Consider the following 23,651-nt stretch of genomic DNA (forward strand, 5'->3'; position numbering starts at 1 on the left):
TCTTGTTAAACTTTCTCAAAAAGTTAACCTTGTTTATGATATTGGTTATAATTGAGATGTCTTTCATAGGGGGAGTAATGTAACATTACTATTTTCTCTAATCTGGTTTGTCTTTGCAGGATCTTTCAAAATAATCTCTTAAAATATTTTTGTCTATCAAGTTGCCAAAGGGGGAGATTGTAAAGTCCCTTATTGGCTAACTTTATTTTAGACAAAATATTTCAAAGTTATTAAGGAAAATCAATAGCATATCTCCATATTGATTTTCAGATTAATGATCAATATTTTCAGCTGATTTTGTAATGTGAAAATATCTTTAAGTGTGAATATATTTGTTGCCTTATTTATCACAAATAATCAATTTTTGGTAAAAATATATTGTGCAAATATCTTGAGATTATTCTCAGGGATTATATGGGATTATGTCTATTCTGGAAATAAAGAATGTGTCGAAAATAAACATGGTCAAAAGAAATGACCATGTTCGTTCTGCCAGATGAGACTGACTACGTTGCTGGCTCATCAGTTTCCTTTTCCGTCGATACAGAATGGATCTGGCTGGCTGATTTCTTTAATCAAAGGAATTCACAAATTGATTTCAAAGATACCACAAAATGATGGCCTTGGACGATTTCCATGCCTATAAATACCTTGCCAAGGCCTTTGGAATTTTCACCTCTTCCATTTTGAATATTTGTAAACATTACGTTTTTTTGAAGAGTGTCTTTATTTGTAGAGATTAAGTTTGTTCACCTTAATCTTTGTGAGAGTGCTAAGTGTACTTGTGGATATCTATCTAGTCCATTGTATACAGATAGTATCTATTGTGAACATGTTCATAAGGATCTTCGGGAGAGGATTCTATCTAAGTCTCACTTCGGGAGGAAGTGTGCACTCGCTATTCTTTGAAGGGAGGTCAAGAGAATCAACGTTTCATCAAATCAGATTCGTAGAGAAGAGTACAACAAGATTGCGGCAATAGTTTAAGAGGGAGTCTTACATTGTTTAAGTCAATGCTTTTGTACACATTGTTTCTTTACTAATTGGTTTATTATCTGGGCGTGGCCCAAGGAGTAGGTTATCCGAAAGGGTTTCTGAACCTTGTAAAAATTCGTTGTGTTCTTTATTGTTTTGCACTGTCTTTTTATTGTGTTCAATTTCTGTCGTGACAAATTTGGATTCTGTCCCGACAGAACTGTAATCTGTGTAAACAGTTAATTACCATTCTGCACTTTAATTAATTCACATGGTTTAATTGATTTGGTAATTACTAAAAATAGAATTTCAAAATCTTTTCTGATTTTATTGTTTAATTTGTTGTCTGAGATTTGATTTTGTTCATCTATTTTTGGTTTATAAAAATTTTGGGTTTGTTTGTATATTGTGATCTGATTTTTGAGTTTTGGATAGATTTTGTTCTTTTAGATTTAATGATTTTGTTTATGAGTTTGTTGATTTATGGGTTTTGGATGTTTGTTCACCTAAAAATTTCTGGGTTTTAATTTTATTGTTCAATTGAGATTTTTGTGGTTTTGAAAAATTTCTAGCTATTAGAAGAATCAGTGTGAAGGTGTGGGTTTTTTTTAGTTGTGCTCATGAGGTTTTTTAAATTAGTCCTAAACTAATATTTTTATTTAGGATTAGGTTAATAAAAATGTATTTTAAATTATTTATGAGCTTAGTTTGGGAATTTTATCATGGTGGATGATGAGAAACTCGATGACCTGAGGACCCACAAAGGAAATGTGTATGAACAGAGAGGTGGTTGATCGAAGGACTGAGAAAGAAGAGTGTATGAGGAAGAAGATAGAGGTGGGATTACAGAGAAAGGTTGAGAAAACGAAAAGACAGAAGGTTTTGTGGTGCTCAGAGACACGACTACGGTCATTGTGTGCATAAGGTTCGTGAGCCTAAAAACAATGCTACACTTCTGGCCACTCTAAATGCACAGCTCCACCTCTATAACATCTGGCTTCACTAGCCTATCCATTGTGAAACAGACACTTCTCCTCACACCACTCTTTTCATCTTTTTCTCGGAAAGTTAAAAGAAAACAGAGAGAGTTAAGTAGAGAATGAGCACTGGAGATTGAATTTGGTTTTAAGTTTTAAAAATCAAATAATAATAATAATTTAATAAATTAATTTTTTTTAAAAATTAAACGTAGGTATAATATGGAGCTAACACGTTTCCACTATGACCCACTAACGGAGAGCTTGTTGGGGTTTTATGCCCTAATTAAAACTCAATTTCTTTGTAATCTCATTTATTATCAATAAAAGAATAGAAATCATTTTTTGACTTGTTCGTTACCAGCTTACCCTACGGATTATCCAATACTTACATCCTGGGAAAATGGTAGTATAATTGAGTGGGAGTGTTAATCATAGATCTGAATATCTATAGCTTCTGATGAAGAAGTGAAACGATGGTTTCCTTTTAGTTGGGTTCAAGGTGCTAAATGATAGATATCTCATTTCAGTAATTAATATTAGTTTACTGAAATATCATTTACAAGGAACTAAGTGTTTTAAGGATAAAATACAATGAGGGGTAAAACAGTATTTTAGTCCCATCTCATTGTAGACCGTCTATAGAGGATTGAGTAACAATTATGGTTGTACCAATGAATAATTAATAACGTATCTATATTTGTTATAGAGCGTTCAATGAATTCAAGAGTGCAATTCTGAGTCTTTAGTGGGGCCAAGAGGAATTAATAAGTTAGTAAATTTATTTGTTACATTTATGATAACTTATTGGAACTTGATTTCATAGGCCCATTGTAACGCCCTGGTTACCCCAAGACCATTACGGTGAACATTGAACCGTGAATTTAACTCCCTAACCGAGTTCTTCTGTTAAAATCGTGCTTCTATGTGTTATTAATATGTTAAGGTGGAAAATCAATAAATAGGAAATGATACATTTTATTTTAAACATAAAGCTGTTCATGGGCCCATCAAAACGTTTACAAGTTATTTACAACTCAAAATGGCCATTACAGTTTAAATTTACAACCCACCGACCTAAACGGCAAAAATAGGGTAAAACCCCTAGTTCCTCTGAGAACTACTTGGCTGTGGTGGTCAAGCGGCCGCATATGTACGTATCACCACCAAAGCTCTCCACTCAAGGCTGGGTGAGCTTTTCTTTCCCTTTACCTGCACCACATAGCACCCATGAGCCAAAGCCCAGCAAGAAAACTCAATACTGCCTGAATATAATATCAACAATGATCATAATAATCATTCAGGATTTTCAGTCCAAAATAGAGGAGTGACAGTTCCAAAAGTCACTAAGGTGGGATCCGTTCCCTTTACCGATAAGTGATCATTTCACTAGCTTAAACGAGAGAGGTATCTGGTGAAATAGTCACCAGCATAAACCTACTGAGTGACCATAGAGTCATCAACATGGAATTTCGTTCCATCAGCCATGTGACAAAACAGTCACCTAGGCCTTTGGCCCTGGCTCTGAGTAACTAGTCATAGACTAGTCAAGCGCTTTAGTTTTCTTCGACCTTAGGGTCGGTCCAGCATTAATACCCCATATGAGTCATTCAACGCTGATATCGATTAGATCTAATCTTTTATCGGATATGTGTTCATGACCCTGATGCCGTTTCTCACTCTTAGGTCAGTAACACGCGGCCAATGCCGATCCTGAATAGTCAGGGACATACACAAGTAAAGAAGATTTGCCAAGCATTTAATATGCAATAAACTTCAACAATTAACAACCTACATGCCTCAGTAATATTCACGCATGTCACATATAGGGTGCAGTTTTCTTACCTCTGGTTCGAGCAAGAATTAATATAAGAATGACCCTTGAGAACGATTGACCTTTTGATTCCTTAGCAGTTACCTAATCATAACCAATTATAACCTCCATTAATGAAAATCAACAATAATAGGATCTTGACCCAAACCCCACTCTCGGGACCCCGAAATGTACCCACACGATGAGTAGATTCGATCCCGGGCCTTAAGGATTGAAACCCCGAGCCAAAAACCCTTAAAAATGTCCAAAACAAGAATCTGATGGAACAGGGTAGTGCCCCAGTGCTACCCCACTAGCGCCCCAGCACTTTTTCTAGAACCAAAACCGCCCAAGCATCCCTAGGTAGCACTGTAGCGCCCCCTTGTGGGCGCTATGGCGCTACACCAAGCCAGAAGTGCCCCTGAACTTTTCCCCTTCGACTCCTCCATTTCCAACTTGATTCCAATGCTTCCAAACATCAAATTAAGTGCCAAATGAACCCAAAAACCACCTCCACATGTCCTATGCATCACAACCACAAGAACCCTAGCCAAAAACTCCAATCAAACCCATTCAACCTACTTAGAATCCCAGTTGAAATCCAAGACAAAAATAGAGCAAACTAGAGATTTATTGGCTAGAATCTTACCTCAAGCTCAGATTATGATGCTCTTCAATGGAGGAATACAATCACAAGCCCTCAAGACTTACTTCCCAAGCTTGAACCCTCAAGAACATCCCAAAAATCACAAAGAAAAAGGAAGAGAAAATAGGTACGACAGATAACCTTTTGATACTCTGTTTTTCCAACCTTCTACTTCCTTCAATGGCTTAAACCAATCCTAGGGGTGAAAAGAATAAAATACCCCTAGGTCAAATAAAGGTTTCTAAAGGCTCCCAAGGACAAAACCGTCATTTCCCACCTATTTCGTTAATCATAATTAACACTCTCCAATTCCCGTTATTCTCAATTACCAATAATTCATATCCCGTTACCCTTTAATTCCCAGCAATGCTCAAATCTCCAAATTACCCCGAGACTTGCCCCGAGCCTCGAACTTAATCCCGTTATGACTAAACCACTAATTTTCACCCAAAGATCGTCTCATGATGAATGGCTCGAACAAATCCACATTATAATGTGGCCTCAATAATAGATCACCGACATGCATACAAATATACAATTACGCCCTTAACGGTTCAAATTAGTAAAATACCCCTGTAATGAAATATGGACCCACATGCATGCATTTAACATCATATTATAATATAATTCACATAAACATGCATATAATAGTTTAATGGCATAATAAAATAATTATGGCCCTCCCGGCCTACCATTCCAACCATTAAACCACATTAAGAATTTTGGGGCATTACACCCATGGTCCCCACTGTACCTTGGAATCATCTAGATAGTTTCAATTAATTAATTTAATTATCAATTACAATTATCAAAGTTGACTAGGTCAATTTTGGATAGTTTCACAGAGTTATGTAATTTAGAGAAGAAAAGAGAAATTTGGGCAGATTTATTAATTAAGATAAATTGATATCTAAATTAATAAACAACTTTAAATCAAGGTTAAAATTATAAATAATTCATTTGATAAAGGATTTTAATAATTATTCAATTAACTAATGAATAGAAAATAATATAGGCCTTGATTTTAATTCCAGCGGGCTTATAATTAAATGAGAAATTTCACGGGCCTAAAGCCCATGATAATTTTGACCTAGGGGCTGATATTATCTATTATTTTATTGATTTTTTAATTAAATTAAATGACCTAATTGGGTCTATAAAAGGAGTGCTAAGTGAGAGATGAAAAAAACAAGTTTATGAGAAAATCAAAAGATCTAGTAGGTTTTAGATTCTCTCTACAAACATAAGTCTTGTCTAGGTGATTCTAAGGATACTTTGGAAGGCTGTGAAGAAAATTCAAGAACGGTTCAGTTCTTGGTAATACCCTACGACAGAAAGGATACAAGGGTTAGAGAAACTGAAGGAATGACTCTATCATTCCGTTGCGTATAATGTAAGTGTTCTTATCATTATTTATGTTTGAATTCAATTTTAGAAACATGTTCTAGGTTATCTTATATTAATATGTTTAATATAAGATTTACATGAAAATAAATAAGATCATGTATAATTTTTCCCAACAACTAGCCTCAGAGCCTTTGATAATCTTTATTTTCATGCATGAACATAGTAAAATATTGAATTATTTGATGTGTTGAATAATTGGAAGAATTTCGTGTTTTTTATGAAGCATATTAATTCTTATGTGATTATTAGCAAATTTGGGTTATTTTGTTGTGTTTTCTATGCATTTAATTTTTTATAAATGTTTTATTTGATATAAAACATGATAAAAATTATTTAGAAAATGTTTTTGGATTGAAAAATTACACAAAATTTTATTAAAAAAAAATTTGGGCTCTTACCGCAGCCACTTTTTCACAAGTTGCGCCCTGCGATTAATTTTTCTTAAAAATTTGGGCTCAGGCTGCGACCATTTTTTTCAGGCCGCGGCCTGCAAAGTCTTTTTCTTAAATTTTTAGGCACTGGCCGTGGGGATTTTTTTACTGGTCATGGCCTGGGATGAATTTTTGTCTTAAAATTCGAATTTTGAATGTATTTTTTAATGGGTTAATACAAAAGTATCAAATATTTACTACTATTTAAAAATATCTTTTTTGAAATATGGTATTTTTGTTGTTTGATCTTTTATCAAATAGATATTTTCTATAAAGATTCAAATTCAAATTTAAAAATAAGCTAACTAATTAACTTTAAACATTTTTATATATTAAAATATTAAAATTAAGTTATCCGAAAGATATTTTTTAATACTTAATATTTTTTTTAAATATGATATTTTAAGATATTAATATATGATTATTCTATGGATTTTAATATTTAAATTTTTTGAAATTTGAAAATTTGCTGAATAAATATTTTGAATTTGTTTAGCTGGTTAAGATATATTTTCAAAAATAACAGATGATATTTGTTTTAAAAATTCATAAGTGGTTAAATTTTCAAAAATATCACGTTTTTCAAACCAATTAATAAAATAATTTTTAATAAATGAGATTTAAATTAATTTTGGTTAGTTGTTGATAAATCCTATTTAAATTAAATAATTTTTTTTTCCAATTAACCTAAACCAAGTTGATTGTTGATAAATGAAATTTAAATTAACTATTGTTAATTGTTGATAAATTTCATTTAAATTGACTTTTTTTTTTTTGTAAAAATTTAATTAATTCAAAATTTTGATAAATTCAAGATAATTAATTGTGGTATTTTTGCAAATGAAATAAATTGTGGTATTTTTGTATAAATTCATAAACTTGCTCATATAGTAACATGATTAGGCTCATCCAATAATAACATGTCTGTTTGCACAATATGTGGTATTTTTTCAATTGGGCTTAGATGCATATAGTGGCCCATATGTTTGCTAGATATATGAATTTTGTCAAATAAAATATTCATAAAATGATAGCTTTTATTTGGACCTATTAGAAAATGTAAAGTTTAAGTTCTTCTCTTGTGGGTGATTCCACTTGTGAAGGTCCATTTCCTTTACATGACTATAGTGAGCATAATCAATTAATAACAATTAATAAAACGAAGGTTTAAATTCTTGTCTTTTGGACATTGTATGGTAGTAAGGGGGGCTTAGTAGTGGGAACGACATATTGGACCGAACCCTTCTCCATGCAAGCCCAATTGTTAAGGCTCATTAGCCTAAGTTAGACTTAATTGTATAGGTTTATTATATTAGTTAAACCTAAATATTGATTAGCAATAAATTAATTCTAAATTAATTGAATTTGTTTCAATGTGACACATTAGAATTAATAGAAAATTATAGGACTTGGGTTTTAAAAAATTTAACTTTTTCAATTTTTTGGAGAACCATAGTCATTAATTTTCGAAAATAAATAAATAATAAAAATACTATTTATAATTTTATAATGAGCTTATTTAAGAATTATATTCGATCTCCACCATTGGTTTAACAAGGTCAATAGCTTAATGGGGCCTCGAGACGCTTTAATTCGTCCCCCTACGGAAGGTGTTCATTATTTATTTTTGACAATGATAGATTTCGAAAGGTAGATAATTATAGGTCAAATTCTACTAGATTTATTCCTATGATGACCACTAGGACTAAATCTATTAATTATCGAAACCATGGGTCAAGCTTATAAAATAAGAGATTTTGTTTTCTTATTTTGATCGAATAGTAGGTTGTTAATAATGGTATCCATTATTAAATAAGTTTACAACTTTATTTAACTAGTGACATTTTTTACTCTCGCCAACCGGGACAAGGATATCATAAATTAGTTAAAAACCTAAAGAAATAGAGATATGATAGCTTTTGGTATTTTTTTCTTTCATATCTTACATATTTTGGTATATGTCGTGCAATTTCTTGAAATTTGTGTGAATAGAAGTTTTATTGAGCAAATGTGATTGATTTCTACTTTATTGATAATTGGTAGTTTTAAGTATGGATGTGTCTAGTCCCATCCTTTCTCAATTTTTGATGGAGAAACTTACTGGAGAAAACTTCCTTAAGTGGGAGTAGAATATCAACATAGTGTTGATTGGTGACAACACCGAGTTTGTCATGACCGAGGAATCCCCAGAAGTTCCAGCTGAATGAGCTCCAAAGTCTATAAGAGATAAATATGAGTGTTGGCAGGCGGCTAACAACAAGGCATGATACTACATGTTTACTAGCATGGTTGACACTCTCAAGAAAAAGATGGAGAATGTCGAGATAACCTACAAAATTATGGATCAGCTCCAAGACATGTTTGGTGCCAAGTCAGCGCAGACTCATTTTGAGGCCACCAAGAAATATGCCAATGCTCGAATGGCACCATCTCCACACATTCGTAATCAACTCAACTATGGTCTGACGTAGCTCATGAACGAGCTTCAGACTTTCGAGTCTATCATGGGTGAACCAAGTAAGGGAGGAGAAAAGAAGACAACTACTACTACTGTTGCTGATCCACCTAAGACTGAAGCTAACCAAGCTTCGTCTTCGAAAGCTGGAAACAAGAGGAAAGGTGGGCAAAAAAACAACACCAAGCCTGCAAAGGCTGCAAAGATGAGTGCGTAACCAAATGCACATACGCCTAAGGGGAAGAATAAGAAAGGTAAAGGTAAGTGTTTTCACTGCAAAGAGAAGGGGCATTGGAAACAGGATTGTCCCAAGTTTCTAACAGCTAAAAACAAAGCTTCTTGAATCATGGGAGGAAGTGGATGAAGGTCGTTAAAGCTTAGAGTTAGGAACAGAGCGTTCGTTGCGGTCCAAGCTAAAGGAAGAGCTCGTCTGAAGTTCAGAAATAATTTTTTAATTTTAAATGATGTATTTTTTAGTCTGGATTTTAGTAGAAATTCAATTTTAGTTTCCATGTTGCAATTAGAACAATTTGTTATGAGTTTCACAAGTTCTAATATATCTATTTCTTTCAATGGATCACAATTGTGTATTGCATGTTTGGAAAATGGGCTTTATATTCTGCGACCTAACGAACCTCTCGCTCTTAACAATGATTTATTTAAAGTAGCTAAACCTAGGATCAATAAACGTCAAAAGACCAAAAATGATAACATGACGTATTTATGGCATTTGAGACTAGGTCATATTGCCTACGATAGAATTCAAAGACCTACAAAGGACGGGTCTTTGAGGGAACTCACCTTAGACGAATTACCTTTCTGTGAATTTTTTCTAGAAGGAAAACTGACCAAGTGTCCATTCTCTGCAAAGGGTGATAACGCCAAGGAACAACTTGGACTTGTTCATTCAGATGTTTGCGGACCTTTGAATATACAAGCCAGAGGTGGTTTTGAGTATTTTGTCACTTTCATTGACGATTACTGTAGAAACTCATGTCCTTACCTAATGCATAGGAAATCAGAAACATTTTCAAAGTTTCGGGAATTCTTAGCTATGGCTAAGAACCAATTAGGTAAAACGTTAAAGATCTTGAGATCTGATAGAGGTGGAGAATATTTGGATATGCAGTTCCAAGATCATTTAACTGAACTTGAGATTTTATCACAACTTACTGCCCTGGGTACTTCGCAACAAAATGGTGTAGTGGAATGCCGAAACAGAACTTTAATGGAAATGGTTAGATGCATGCTTAGTTACTCAACTCTACCAACTTCGTCCTGGGGACATGCAATTGAAACCGCGAACGACATTCTCAATGGCGTGCCATCCAAATCAATCCCCAAAACACCTTTAGAACGCTGGAATGGTTGTGAACCTAGTTTACGCCATTATAGAATTAGGAGGTGTCTCGCCCGCATCCTGAGGAAAAAGGAGGGAAAGCTAGAACCACGACCTAAAGTTTGCATGTTTGTTGGCTATCCTAAAGGTAATCGGGGTGATTTTTCAATAGTCATTCAGAAAAGAAAGTGTATACTTCTACAAATGGTACTTTTCTGTAAACTGACTATGTCCAAAACTTCAAACCACGCAACAAAGTAAATTTAGAGGAGATGGTTAAAAAATTGACTCCAACCAATGTTCCATCGTCATCAACGCGATTTGATGATGAAATTCCCACTCTTCATGTCTGACTGACAGAAGTTGATTTAAATGAAGAAAGTATCACTATTCCCGAGCAAACAATCACTGAGCCTTGTCGTAGTGGAGGGTTTCTAGGAACCCTATTCGCTATGGTTTGGATGGTGAAACCAATATGGTTGTTGGTGACACTAGTGATGATGATCCGTTTTCTTTCAAACAAGCAACTATGGCTAGCCCTGAAAAGGAACTATGGCTCGAAGCCATGAAACAGGAAATAGAGTCCATGTACTCAAATTCTGTTTAGGATCTTGTGGAAGCACCTAGTAACTTTAGGGCAATGGGTGCAAATAGATATACAAGAAGAAACAAGGTGTTGATTGAAATATCAAAACCTATAAAGCTCGATTACTAGCAAAGGGTTCTACCCAAAGAGAAGGCGTGGACTATGAGGAAACTTTTAGTCCGGTAGCCATGCTCAAGTACATTCGCATCTCCTATCCATAGCAGCCGCTCTCGACTATGAGATCTGGAAAATGTACATCAAGACAATTTTTCTTAATGGAAAGTTTGACGAAGTCATTTATATGGATCATCCAGAAGGATTTAAAGTAGCTAGACAAGTAGGAAAAATTTGCAAGTCTAATAGGTCCATCTATGGACTTAAGCAAGCTTATCGTTCCTGGAATCTCAGCTTTGATGAAATAATCAAAACCTATGACTTTGAACAAAATATTGACGAGTCTTGTGTTTACCAACTGAAGGCAAATCAAATAGTGGTATTCCTAATTCTTTATGTAGATGATACAATGTTAAGAAATTGTCAGATGTGAAGAATTGGTTGAACACTCAATTCCAAATGAAGAATTTTGATGAAGCAAGTTATGTTCTAAGTATCTAGATTATCAGTGATAGAAAGAACATACTCTTAGCTCTATCTCAAACAATTTACATTGATAAATTGACCTAATTTTTCTCAATTAAAATTCCAAGAAAGGGTATCTACCGTCTCGCCATGGAATTCATTTTTCAAAGAAATAGTCTCCCCAGGCTCCTGAAGAGGAAGATGCAATGAGAAAAGTTCCTTACGCATCTGCAGTTGGAAGTCTAATGTATGCCATGTTGTGTACTAGACCAAATATCTTATATGCAGTGGGAGTAGTAAGCAGGTATCATTCAAACCCAGGACCGGAACATTGGATAGCAGTTAAGCATATCCTGAAGTATTTAAGGCAAACTAGAGATTATATGTTAGTCTACAAGGGTGGTGTTCTGAACCCTGTAGGCTACATCGATTTAGATTTTTAGACTGATGTTGACAACAAGAAGTCTACTTCTAGAATGGTGTTTACTCTTGGGGGTGGAGCTGTGATATGGAGAAGCGTAAAGTAGTCTGCGATCTCAGATTCCACCATGGAGGATGAATACATAGCTGCGCCAGAAGCAGCTAAGGAAACAGTCTGGCTAAAGAAGTTTGGCGTTATTCCTGAAATAGATAAATCGCTTGTGTTGTTTTGTGACAATACATGAGTGATAGTCAACTTGAAAGAACCTCAATGTCACAAGAGGAGTAAGCATATAGAAAGGAAGTACCACATTATTCGAGAATATGTGGCTAGGGGAGATGTGAAGGTTATAAAGATTGCATCTGAAGACAGTCTTGCAGATCCATTTACAAAGACACTACCAGAAGCTACATTTGATAAACATATCAAATCAATGGGATTAGTAGAATTAAGGCATTAATTTCAATTTAATGCAAGTTGGAGTTTGTTGGAATTTTATGCCCTAATTAAAACTCAATTTCTTTGTAATCTCATTTATTATCAATAAAAGAATAGAAATCATTTCTTGACTTGGTCAATGGCTTTGCTCACATGTTTTATTTTCATGATTATTTATTTAATATAAACTTCTATTAAATCGTGAGCATATAGCTAATCATATTTATAGTGACGTAATCACTGTGGAATATAAATATGATTATATGTTCAAAAAAAGTTAGTCGTAAGATTAGTCAGTGCACATCATTTACACTGACTTGCCAATCTACGATATGAGCTACTTACACATTGTAGTGTCATGTTCTTTCCATAACATTAACATGATAGATAAGATCGGATGTATTTGTTACATTGGATTGAACCGATATTGACAGTAGATGAGATAAGTTAACTTGCCGTTATTATCTATTATATTCATATCATATAGTTGACCATAGGTCAAGTCAATCTCAATTCTCAGTGGTTAGTATTCTAACTGATAGTATTATTTGAGTTCTTTGACTTGTTTGTTACTAGCTTACCCTATGGACTAGCCCATACTTACATCTTTGGAACTTGGTAGTATAATTGAGTGTGAGTGTTAATCATAGTTATGAATATCTATAGCTTCTGATGAAGAAGTGAAATGATGGTTTCCTTTTAGTTTGGTTCAATGTGCTATATGATAGAGATCTCATTTCAATAATTAATATTAGTTTACTGAAATATCATTTACAAAGAAGTAATTGTTTTAAGGATAAAATACAATGAGGGGTAAAACGGTATTTTAGTCTCATCTCATTGTAGATCGTCTATAGAAGATTGAGTAACAATTATGGTTGTACTAATGAATAATTAATATCGTATTTATATTTGTTATAGAGCATTCTATGAATTCAAGAGTGTAATTCTGAGTCTTTAGTGGAGTTACGGAGAATTAATAAGTTAGTAAATTTATTTGTTAGATTTATGATAACTTATTGGAGCTTGATTTCATAGGCCCATGGTCTCCAGTGTACCTTGGATAAAATCAATAAGATAGTCTCAATTCATTGATTTAATTATCAAGTAGAATTATCAAAGTTGACCAAGTCAATTTTGGATAGTTTCAGAGAATTATGTAATTTAGAGAAAAAAATGAGAAATTATGACAGATTTATTAATTAAGATAAATTTGTATCTAAATTAATAAATAAGTTTAAATCGATGTTCAAATTATAAATGATTAATTTGATAAATAATTTGAATAATTGTTTAATTAACTAATCAATAGATTATAATATAGGTCTTGATTTTAAGTCCAATAAGCTTATAATTAAATGGGAAATTTCTCGGGCCTAAAGTTCGTGATACTTTCGACCTATGGCTGATATTATCTATTATTTTATTGATTTCTTAATGAAATTAAATGACCAAATTGAGTCTATAAAAAGAGTGTTAAGTGGGAGATGAAAAAAACAAGTTTCTGAGAAGATCAGAAAATCTAATAGGTTTTAGATTCTCTCTACAAACATAAGTCATTTTCTAAGTATCATTATTGTTTTCTCTTATATATTCTCTCTGTATCTATCTCATTTGGTGATTCTAAGAATATTTTGGAAGACTAAAGAAAATTGAAGAACGATTCACTTTTTTGGTAAGACCCTACGACAGAAAGGATACAAGAGTTAGAGAAACTGAAGGAAAGAGTCTATCATTCCGATATGTATAATGTAAGTGTTGTTATTATTATTTCTCTTTGAATTCAATTTTAGAAACATGTTCTAAATTATCTTATATTAATATTTTTAATATAAAATTTACATGAAAATAAATAAGATCTTGTATAAGTTTTCCCAACAGACCTTATTGACGGAATTATAATTTTAGAATATTTGAGTACTTTACCCGCTAAAAAAGAATTGAGTTTATACCAGATATTTTTCCCAAACATTTTGTACTTATGCTGCAAATATCTTAATAAATAATAGTTGACATATACCGCTGCAGCCGAAGGATGTGTACAAGACATATATGTCGCATAAATTATATTAAATGCAAAAGCTCTTTTGTCCAATGCATAACCTGAGGTTACTTGGGACCACGCAGCTAAAATGTTCGTCCTCGACGCTGTTAAATCAGGCTACGTACAAGACATACACATATTTACAGAAAGAAGATGGATCTAGTAATCATGCAACATAAGTTGGATTAATATATTCAAATATTGTTATACCTTGAGAATGTTATATTAATTGGGCTTGGGCCCCTAGACGAATAGGAAGCTATCAGAGGACCCAACTTATTGATTTCTTAATTACTTTTGGATAATGTTCCACTTGGATTTCTACAGCATAATATATTAGTTAATCATTTATTTATTAAACTAATAATGAGTTTTTTTAATTATACTATATTTCTTCGATAATGTTACCTAGTGGAGTTCATGTATATGTAAGTTTTGCTACCATCCCGTGAGTGAGGTACGCAGTGGGCAAGGGAAAGACATCTGAAGTCTCTCCGAAATTTCACATCACAACACCAGCTGCCTCAGCCAACAACGGTCCTCCCCCAGGCATAAAACTATCACAAAATAAGATTTTACCCATCACCATATCCTTGTCTAACGTGCATGTTCTGCAATATTTGTTTTATTTCAAATTATATATCAGATCAGATCAGCAAAGTTACGTTTTTTGTTCTAATCTTGTCTACCATTTCGCCAAATGAGTCTGTGTTTATTTTTTATATCTAACCACTAAAGAATTGTCCACAGACAGGGCCTCCTCAAGGAAGCTTCAGTACCAGGTCCTCAGATACGTAATGATGGATGATAGACTCTATCGCACGGGTTATCCATGCCTTATCTTTGATGCATATCCGGAACCGAAATGAGCGCAGTCATGCATGAAGGCTTTTGCGGAGATCACACAACCCAACTCAGCTGTCTAAAAAGATCCTAAGGCAATGATACTTCTGGCCAACAAATGAAGAAGGATTGTGTGGATTACGTCCGCAAATTTGAGCAATCCCAAAGGTATGCGAAGATTGTTGGAAAAACTTATTTAGGATCTTGTTTATTTTCAAGTAGATCGTATATCAAACATATTAATATAAGAAAACCTAAAATATGTTTCAAAAATTGAATTCATACAAAGATAATGATAAGAACACTTACATTATTGTGAAGGAGAATGATTGAGTCATTCCTTCAGTTTCTCTAACCCTTATATCCTTTCTGTCGCAGGGTATCACCAAGAAACTGAAATGTCACAACAAGAAAAAAGGGCTTTTACTTCGGTTTTCGCTAAAATTCGCAACCGCAGTAGTTCGGAGCGAAGTAAAAAGTAGTTAAAAACCGAAGTAGAATCCCCACATTCTACTTCGGTTTTTACATAATAACCGAAGTAGAAAGTGGGGCATGCATCCATCTTGGGCACTTTCTACTTCGGTTTTTAGGTAAAAACTGAAGTGGAAAGTGTCCTTTTACTTCAGTTTTTACCTAAAAACCGAAGTAGAAAGTGCCCCGCTTTTTTTAATATATATTTATGATTATTTTTAAATGGTCGAATTTTATTTATATATATATATTGGCCTAATTTTATTTAAATGGTCTAATTACCTAAAAACCGAATTAAAATGGACTTTGAAAATATGGGCTGTGCACCTTTTACTTCGGTTTTTAGGTAAAAACCGAAGTGGAAAGTGCACATTCTACTTCGGTTTTTACCTAAAAACCGAAGTAAAAGGTCCACAAGGGCCGCGTTTGGCTTGTCTATTTTTTCACATTTTTATTATCTCTAAACATAAGTCACGGGCTTGTGCAACCAAACACGACCCTCTTCACTTTGAATTTTTCACTTCGTTTTTTTAAAAAAGCGAAGTAGTATGTAATTTTTTTCAAAGTGTCAATTTCAAAAGCGAAGTAAAAGAGTTTGAAAATGTTTTTACTTCAGTTTTTTTGTATGCTCATTGTAAAAACCGAAGTAAAAGCCTATATTTCTAGTAGTGTGTTCTTCAATTTTCTTCACAACTTTCCAAAGTATTCTTAGAATCACCTAGACTAAAGTGAGAAACTCTCAACACATAATATAGATATAATAAAAAGAAGAGATGAAAATATTGAGGCTTAGAAAAAGACATTTGTTGTAGAGAGATTCTAAAACCCTAGAATATGAAAAATAAATTTTCAGATGGTCTTCTGATCATCTTCTTTTCAAATCTCACTTAACATTCATTTTATATGCTCAATTAGGTTACTTATTTAATTAAAAAATCAATAAAATAATAGCCAATTATCAGTTGTAGTTTGAAATTCCCAAGGGTCACAGGCCCGTTAAATTTCTCTTTTAATTAAAGATCGTTGGACTTAAAATCAAGGCTCGTATTATTTTTTATTGATTAATTAATTAAATAATTATTAAAATCCTTTATCAAATTAATTATTTATAATTTTACCTTATTTATTAATTTAGACACCAAGTTATCTTAATTAATAAATCTACTCTAATTTCTCTTTTCTTCTCTAAATTACATAACTTTGTGAAACTATCCAAGATTGACTTGGTCAACTTTGATAATTCTAATTGATAATTAAATCAATTAATTGAGACTATCTAGATGATTTTATCCAAGGTACAATGGGCCTATGAAATCAAGCTCCAATAAGTTATTTCAAATCTAACAAATAAATTTACTAACTTATTAATTCTTCATGACTCCACTAAAGACTCAGAATTGCACTATTGAATTCATAGAACGCTTTATATGCAATAGAGATACGTTATTAATTATCCATTGCTACAACCATAATTATCACTCAATCCTCTATAGACGGTCTACAATGAGATGAGACTAAAATATTGTTTTACCCCTCATTGTATTTTATCCTTAAGACACTTAGTTCCTTGTAAATGATATTTCAATAAACTAATATTAATTACTGAAATGAGATCTCTATCATTTAGCACCTTGAACCAAACTAAAAGGAAACATTGTTTAACTTCTTCATCAGAAGTTATAGATGTTCATATCTATGATTAACGCTCCCACTCAATTATACTACTGAGTTCCCAAGATGTAGGTATTGGTAAGTCCGTAGGGTAAGCTGGTAACAAACAAGTCAAAGAACTCAAATAATTCAATCAGTTAGAATACTAACCACTCACAATTGAGATTGAATTGACCTATGGTCAACTATATGAAATGTCTAGAATAGATAATAACGGTAAGTTAACTTATCTCATCTACTGTCAATATCGGTCTAGTCCGATCTAACAAATACATCTGATCTTATCTATTATGCTAATGTTCTGGAAAGAACATGACACTACAATGTGTAAGAAGCTCACATCGTAGATTGGCAAGTGAGTATGAATCATGTGCACTGAATAATCTAAGGTCTAACTTATTTTTTTAACATATAATCATATTTTTATTCCATTGTGATTACGTCACTATAAATATGATTAGCTATATGTTTGGGATTTAATAGAAGTTTATATTAACAAATAATCATGAAAATAAAACATGTGAGTAAAGTGATTGACCAAGTAAAAAAATGATTTATATTCTTTTATTGATAATAAAATGAGATTACAAAGAAATTTAGTTTTAATTAGGGCATAAAACTCCAAGAAACTCCCACTTGCACTAATTGAAACTACTGCATGTCCTTGATATGCTTATCTGTTTGAAAGACAACAGATCATCGTCATCAGTGTCACCAACAACCATATTGATTTCACCATCCAAACCATAGCAAATTGGGTTTCTAGAAACCCTCCCACTATGATGAGGCTCCGTGACTGTTTACTTAGGAACATTGGTACTTTCTTCATTTAAATTGACTTGCGTCGGTTGTACATGAAGAGTAGGAATTTCATCATCAACTTGCGTTGATGACGATAGAATATTGGTTGGAGTCAATTCTTTAACCATCTCCTCTAAAACTACTTTGATGCAAGGTTTGAAGTTTTGGACAAAGTCATTTTCCAGAAATGTAGCATTGGTAGAAGACTTTCTTTTGTGAATGACAATAGAAAAGTTCACCCCGGGTGCCTTTAGGATAGGCAACAAACATGCAAACTTTGGTTCACGGTTTTAGCTTTCCTTCATTTTTCCTTAGGACGTGGGCGGGACACCCCCAGATTCTAAAATGACGTAAGCTAGGCTAACGACCATTTTGGCGTTCTAAAGGTGTTTTGGGGATTGATTTCTATGGTACGCCATTTAGAGTGTCGTTCACAGTTTCAATTGCATGTCGCCAAAATGAAGTTGGCAGAGTTTAGTAACTAAGCATGCATCTAACCATTTCCAATAAAGTTTTGTCCTAGCGTTCCGCTACACCATTTTGTTGCGGAGTACCCTGGGCTGTAAGTTGTGATAAAATCCCAAGTTCAGTTAAATGATCTTGGAACTGCATATCCAAATATTCTCCACCCCTATCAGATCGCAAGATCTTTAACGTTTTACCTAATTAGTTCTGAGCCATAGCTAGGAATTCCTGAAATTTTGAAAATGTTTCTGATTTCTTATTTATTAGGTAAAGGCATGAGTATCTAGAGTAGTCGTCAATGAAAGTGACGAAATACTCAAAACCACCCCTGGCTTGTACATTCAAATGTCCACAAACATCTGAATGAACAAGTCCAAGTGGTTCCTTGGCCCTATCACCCTTTCCAGAGAATGGATTCTTGGTCAGTTTTCCTTCTAGAAAAGATTCACAAACAAATAATTCACCTAAGGTGAGTTCCCTCAAAGGCCCGTCCTTTTTAAGTCTTTGAATTCTATCATAGCCAATGTGACCTAGTCTCAAATGCCATAAATATGTCATGTTATCGTTCTCAGTCTTTTGACGCTTATTGGTCCTAGCTTTAGCTACTTTGAATAAATCATTGTTAAGAGCGAGGGGTTTGTTAGGTTGTAGAATATAAAGCCCGTTTACCAAACATGCAATACACAATTGTGATCCATTGAAAGAAATATATATATTAGAACTTGTGAAAGTCATAACAAATTGTTCTAATTGCAACATGGAATCTGAAATTAAATTTCTACTAAAATCTGAAATAAATAATTATTAATTTATTTCCGAACTTTATGCGAGCTTTTCTTCTAGTTTGGACTGCAATGGACGGTCCATTCCCAACTCCAAGCTTTAAGCCGCCTTCGTTCACTTCCTCCCACGATTCAAGAAGCTGTAAAGAATTATAAACAAGGTTATTAGATCCATAATCAATAATCCAAATAGATTTATCATTCTCCAAAACACATGTTTCCAAGATAAATGAACTATAATCATTACCTTTGTTTTTAGCTGCTAGAAACTTGGGACAATCCTGTTTCCAATGCCCCTTCTCTTGTGAAAACACTTATCTTTACCTTTCTTATTTTTCTTGTTCTTTCCCTTAGGCGTCTGTGCATTTGGTTGTGCACTTGTCTTTGCAGCCTTTGCAGGCTTGGAGTTGTTGTTTTGTCCACCTTTCCTTTTGTTTCCAGCTTTCGAAGACGAAGCTTGGTTGGCTTCAGCCTTAGCTGGATCAGCAACAGTAGTAGTGGTTGTCTTTTTTTTTCTCCTTCCTTACTTGGTCCACCTATGATAGACTCAAAAGTCTAAAGCTCGTTCATGAGCTTCGTCAGACCATAGTTGAGTTTATTCAAGACATAGTTGGTGGTGAACGGCAGGAAAGCTGGAGAGAGACTGTTGAGGATTAAGCTGACTTGAGTTTTCTCATCTATTATTGCTCCATGCAGTTCAACTTCCTGAAAGTAGTTTTTCATTTTGATAAGATGATCGCAAACATGTTGAGACGGTGCCATCCGAACATTGGCATATTTCTTGGTGGCCTCAAAACGAGTCTGCGCTGACTCGACACCAAACATGTCTTGGAGCTGATCAATGATTTCGTAGGTCGTCTCGACATTCTCCATATTTGTTTTGAGAGTGTCGACCATACTAGTCAACATGTAGTACTGCGCCTTGTTATTAGCCGCCTGCCAACGCTCATCCTTATCCCTCACAGACTTGGTAGCTCCTAAAGCTGGAATTGTTGGGAATAGTGCCCTTAAAGCAATTGTAGTTGAAAAATATTTTAATTGAATTGTATTATTATATATATAGACTATGTCCGATTTTATATGATAATATTAAGTGAATATAAAAAAATTCCAAAGTTTGTCTATGTGGTCTTAATCTCATATTAGTATGGAAGAATCGAGATTAAGATAATAAACTTAAATAGTTCGCAGTAAAATAAATTTATGGAATCTTTAGATTAATTACTGCTAGTACACTCCACCAGTTTTATGAATACATGTGACATAGATCCGGGTTACTAGTGTAGTAGGATACTTTAGTGGAGGTACTTTGAATGCTGAGAGTATGTAGAACTGGACCAGATGTGATTTGTTAATACTTGTTTAAACATTATTTCATAATATTAGTCAAGCACATCAAACGAAGATCATATACACGACGATCTTAATCCTAAGGTTACTACGAACTCCTATATATGTCATATGATCCTTTGATTCATGTGTTAAGGTTTGTCAGAATGATCAGGCTAAGAACAATTGTTTTGGGGACTGAATGGTGTAAATGGCTAGGGACATAGTTTAACAGATATGAAATCTATACCTTTTTATAAATTGAATAATGGTTTCCTATTAGGTTGACTTTTTGAACTAAAAAGGTTATGAGTGCTCACGTCGCAAACTTATTGTGACACAACCTTCACTAGTAAAGTCAATAGTACTCTAGGAACAAGATATAACTAAAATACTACTACAAAAATGAGTTTTCCAGACAGGTTTTAACTGTCCCTATTGAGCAACGACAACAGTAGACTAACTATCGTATTTGTCTATGCTGGGGTAAGGGTAGCTACGCCAATAGTTAAAAATTGTCGCTGTTGCTGGCAAAGCCGACAGTTATTAGGTATCGTTGCTGCTGGCAACGCCAACAGTTATTAGGTGCGTTGTTGCTTGCAAAAAAATTATTTACTTTAATTTTAAATGAAAAATTATAATTTAAATGAAACATTTATATACAAATCTAAAAAATTATAGATTAAAATAATAAAACTTATACAAAGTATTTACAAATCTAATAAAATAAATTTTGGAACAAATGTAACACTACTACTTGATTCAAAAATCATATAGCATTGTCTATAAACATAATCGTTTTCACCTTAAAAAAATATAATAAAGTAAATAATTAACCACTAAAAAAAGAATCCTTTACTCTAATAAAAAGTACAAATAAAATAAAACACTAAATTAATTGTCAAACAACATATTTTTCTTTTTCTTGTCCTTGTACTCACCCTCATCACCAATAGTATTTTCAAAGTAAATATTGGCTGCCATTAATTTCTTTCTAAAATCATTCTTGAAATATGAAAAATCACATTATAATACACCAAACATGAAAAGCTATAACTAGATTCATTTTTATTGTAGTGTAAATAAATAAGTTTACTCACATATACACCAAACACTAAGTTTAGATGTCAAATATATATTAAATTATAACTTTAATAAAGTTAAAAGGTAAACGCATTCTCGCCATACTAATTCCCACAACACACCAACTAGGAAAAATAAAAAGGACTTTCTTCGACAAACATGATGCATGCGTATTGAGCTTTCCAAGAGAGAATAGGTCAGAGAATACATGAACTTGTATAGGCACATGAGTTTTTTAAATTAAATTAGATAGGGGAAAATTCTATGAATTACAATTATTGATCAAAGAATAGAAGAAAGACTAGAGAGAAAAGACCCCAGAAGAATGGAGACCAAATCTAATTAAAATTGGAAGAGTTCAAAATAACACCCTCAAACAAGAAAACCGAAGTAAAATGTCAGAAGTGAAAGAAATAAAGATTCCTTAAATAGCATAACAAATTCAAAAAGCGGACAACTACCAAATAGACCAATTGTGCAAAAAGAATAGCCCAAACAGCCTAGATAAAAAATAAACAAAAGTTTATTCAGCCTCCAAGACTCTCACCAACATCTAATCAGATAACTGACCAATACAAGTTCTAAGACTTGATAAAGCACTTATAATTCTTGGAATTACCTCCTCTTTAAATTTCTCTTCCTTCTCTTCATAGCTAGACAAAGCAACAACTTCTACCTGCAAGTAAAGGGAAAGGAATGTATTCCTTAGAGATGTGCATCAAGCTCATCATATGTCATGGGAAACTAGTATCACACAATCAGAGTGAGAATCTTACATTAAAAAACTTGCTAAGAGGTGTATCTTTATGGGCATGAGGCTTACGAACTGAGTCCTATATCTACACAAATTGGTCTATGAGAAATGCAGAAGAAATAGAACAGAGAATTGAAACACCAGAGAAAATAATCATCACAAACAAAAGATAAAATTACCTTCTGGATATCTTACCTGAAACCAGGCTCCAATCGTTCAAGTGGAGTCTATACCCAGAAAATAGAAAATCAGAAAGAAGTTAATTAATATAGGACCAAACTATACTCTCAATTTCACAACAGATATTATACAAACAACAGTAGAGGTTTCTTTGCAGCATGCTCCCGACCAATATACTGGCACCACCTGTAAGTGAAATTCAATCTCAGAAAGATTATTTATGAGTACGTTAAAGGCATGTTTATTCAAATCCTCACATCATAGAATCAGTTCCAAAAAAGTATTAGAACTGACTAATGTAGTTTCATATGTACATTAGAACTGCTGAAATCCTAAACTAAAGGCCGAAAATATGCTCTTTTATTTAAGAAAGGTCAATCCCACTAAAATATCTAAAAAATATGAATTTAGAACCTTTTAGTAAATGCACAATAGATGAGAAGATTCAAATTCCTTCCAGCTTTGTTTGGCAATAACAAAGCAAACCCAGTTACAAACACAAACACAATCTGAATTAGAGTATAAACACCATTGATCAAATTCAATAGGAAGGAAACAAAAACAAAAAATCTTATTGATATTACTAGAGCAAAAAATTTGCAACACTAATAACAATTAGATCAAATTGGTGATCGATTTGAAATCCTATAAGCAACCATACGATGCTAAAACATCTTAGAAAATTTAAATTTCTACCATTCAAACAATAATTATGATATGAATCCTGTCCAGGCTAGAGAAGTTATGTTAACAAAAATAGTCAACACAATCTAGAACAGGCCTAAGATACCACTAAAGGGCTAGAATAATTTCTATTATTAATTTTAGCTGAGCATGGTTTGACCAGAAACTTAAGAACAAAGATAACTCACGCCATATATACCAACTAGTGAAATAAGGAATATAAGTACAAAAATATCACCCGCATTCAAACTTACATGTTTATCAGTACAATATCTGAAACTGGTAAAGCAAAAAGAAAATAACAATATTATAAATTTCATATATATATGTGTGTTTAATTATTGATTCATCAGCAACAAAGCTGACTTACGTAATGAATCTTTGGAACACCAATATAAAGTGGTAAGTAGAGACATTTTTTTATCCCTCAGCTAATTAAAGTTTGAATAATGATATATAATATAAACATTTAATAAT

The 23,651-nt window shown here is 33.2% G+C and overlaps 1 long non-coding RNA gene across 1 annotated transcript; it reads right to left on the reverse strand.

Moving 5' to 3' along the window:
• Positions 1-21,573: 21,573 nt before the first annotated feature.
• On the reverse strand, positions 21,574-23,308 carry LOC133794033 (uncharacterized). Its single transcript, XR_009875094.1, has 3 exons — positions 22,506-23,308; positions 22,333-22,395; positions 21,574-22,232 (listed from the first exon to the last, which is right to left on the reverse strand). It is a non-coding gene; the product is annotated as an uncharacterized LOC133794033 (long non-coding RNA).
• Between the last annotated feature and the right edge of the window lie 343 nt (positions 23,309-23,651).

Source organism: Humulus lupulus, chromosome 8 (genome assembly GCF_963169125.1).
Source record: "Humulus lupulus chromosome 8, drHumLupu1.1, whole genome shotgun sequence".
Classification (NCBI taxonomy): Eukaryota; Viridiplantae; Streptophyta; class Magnoliopsida; order Rosales; family Cannabaceae; genus Humulus; species Humulus lupulus.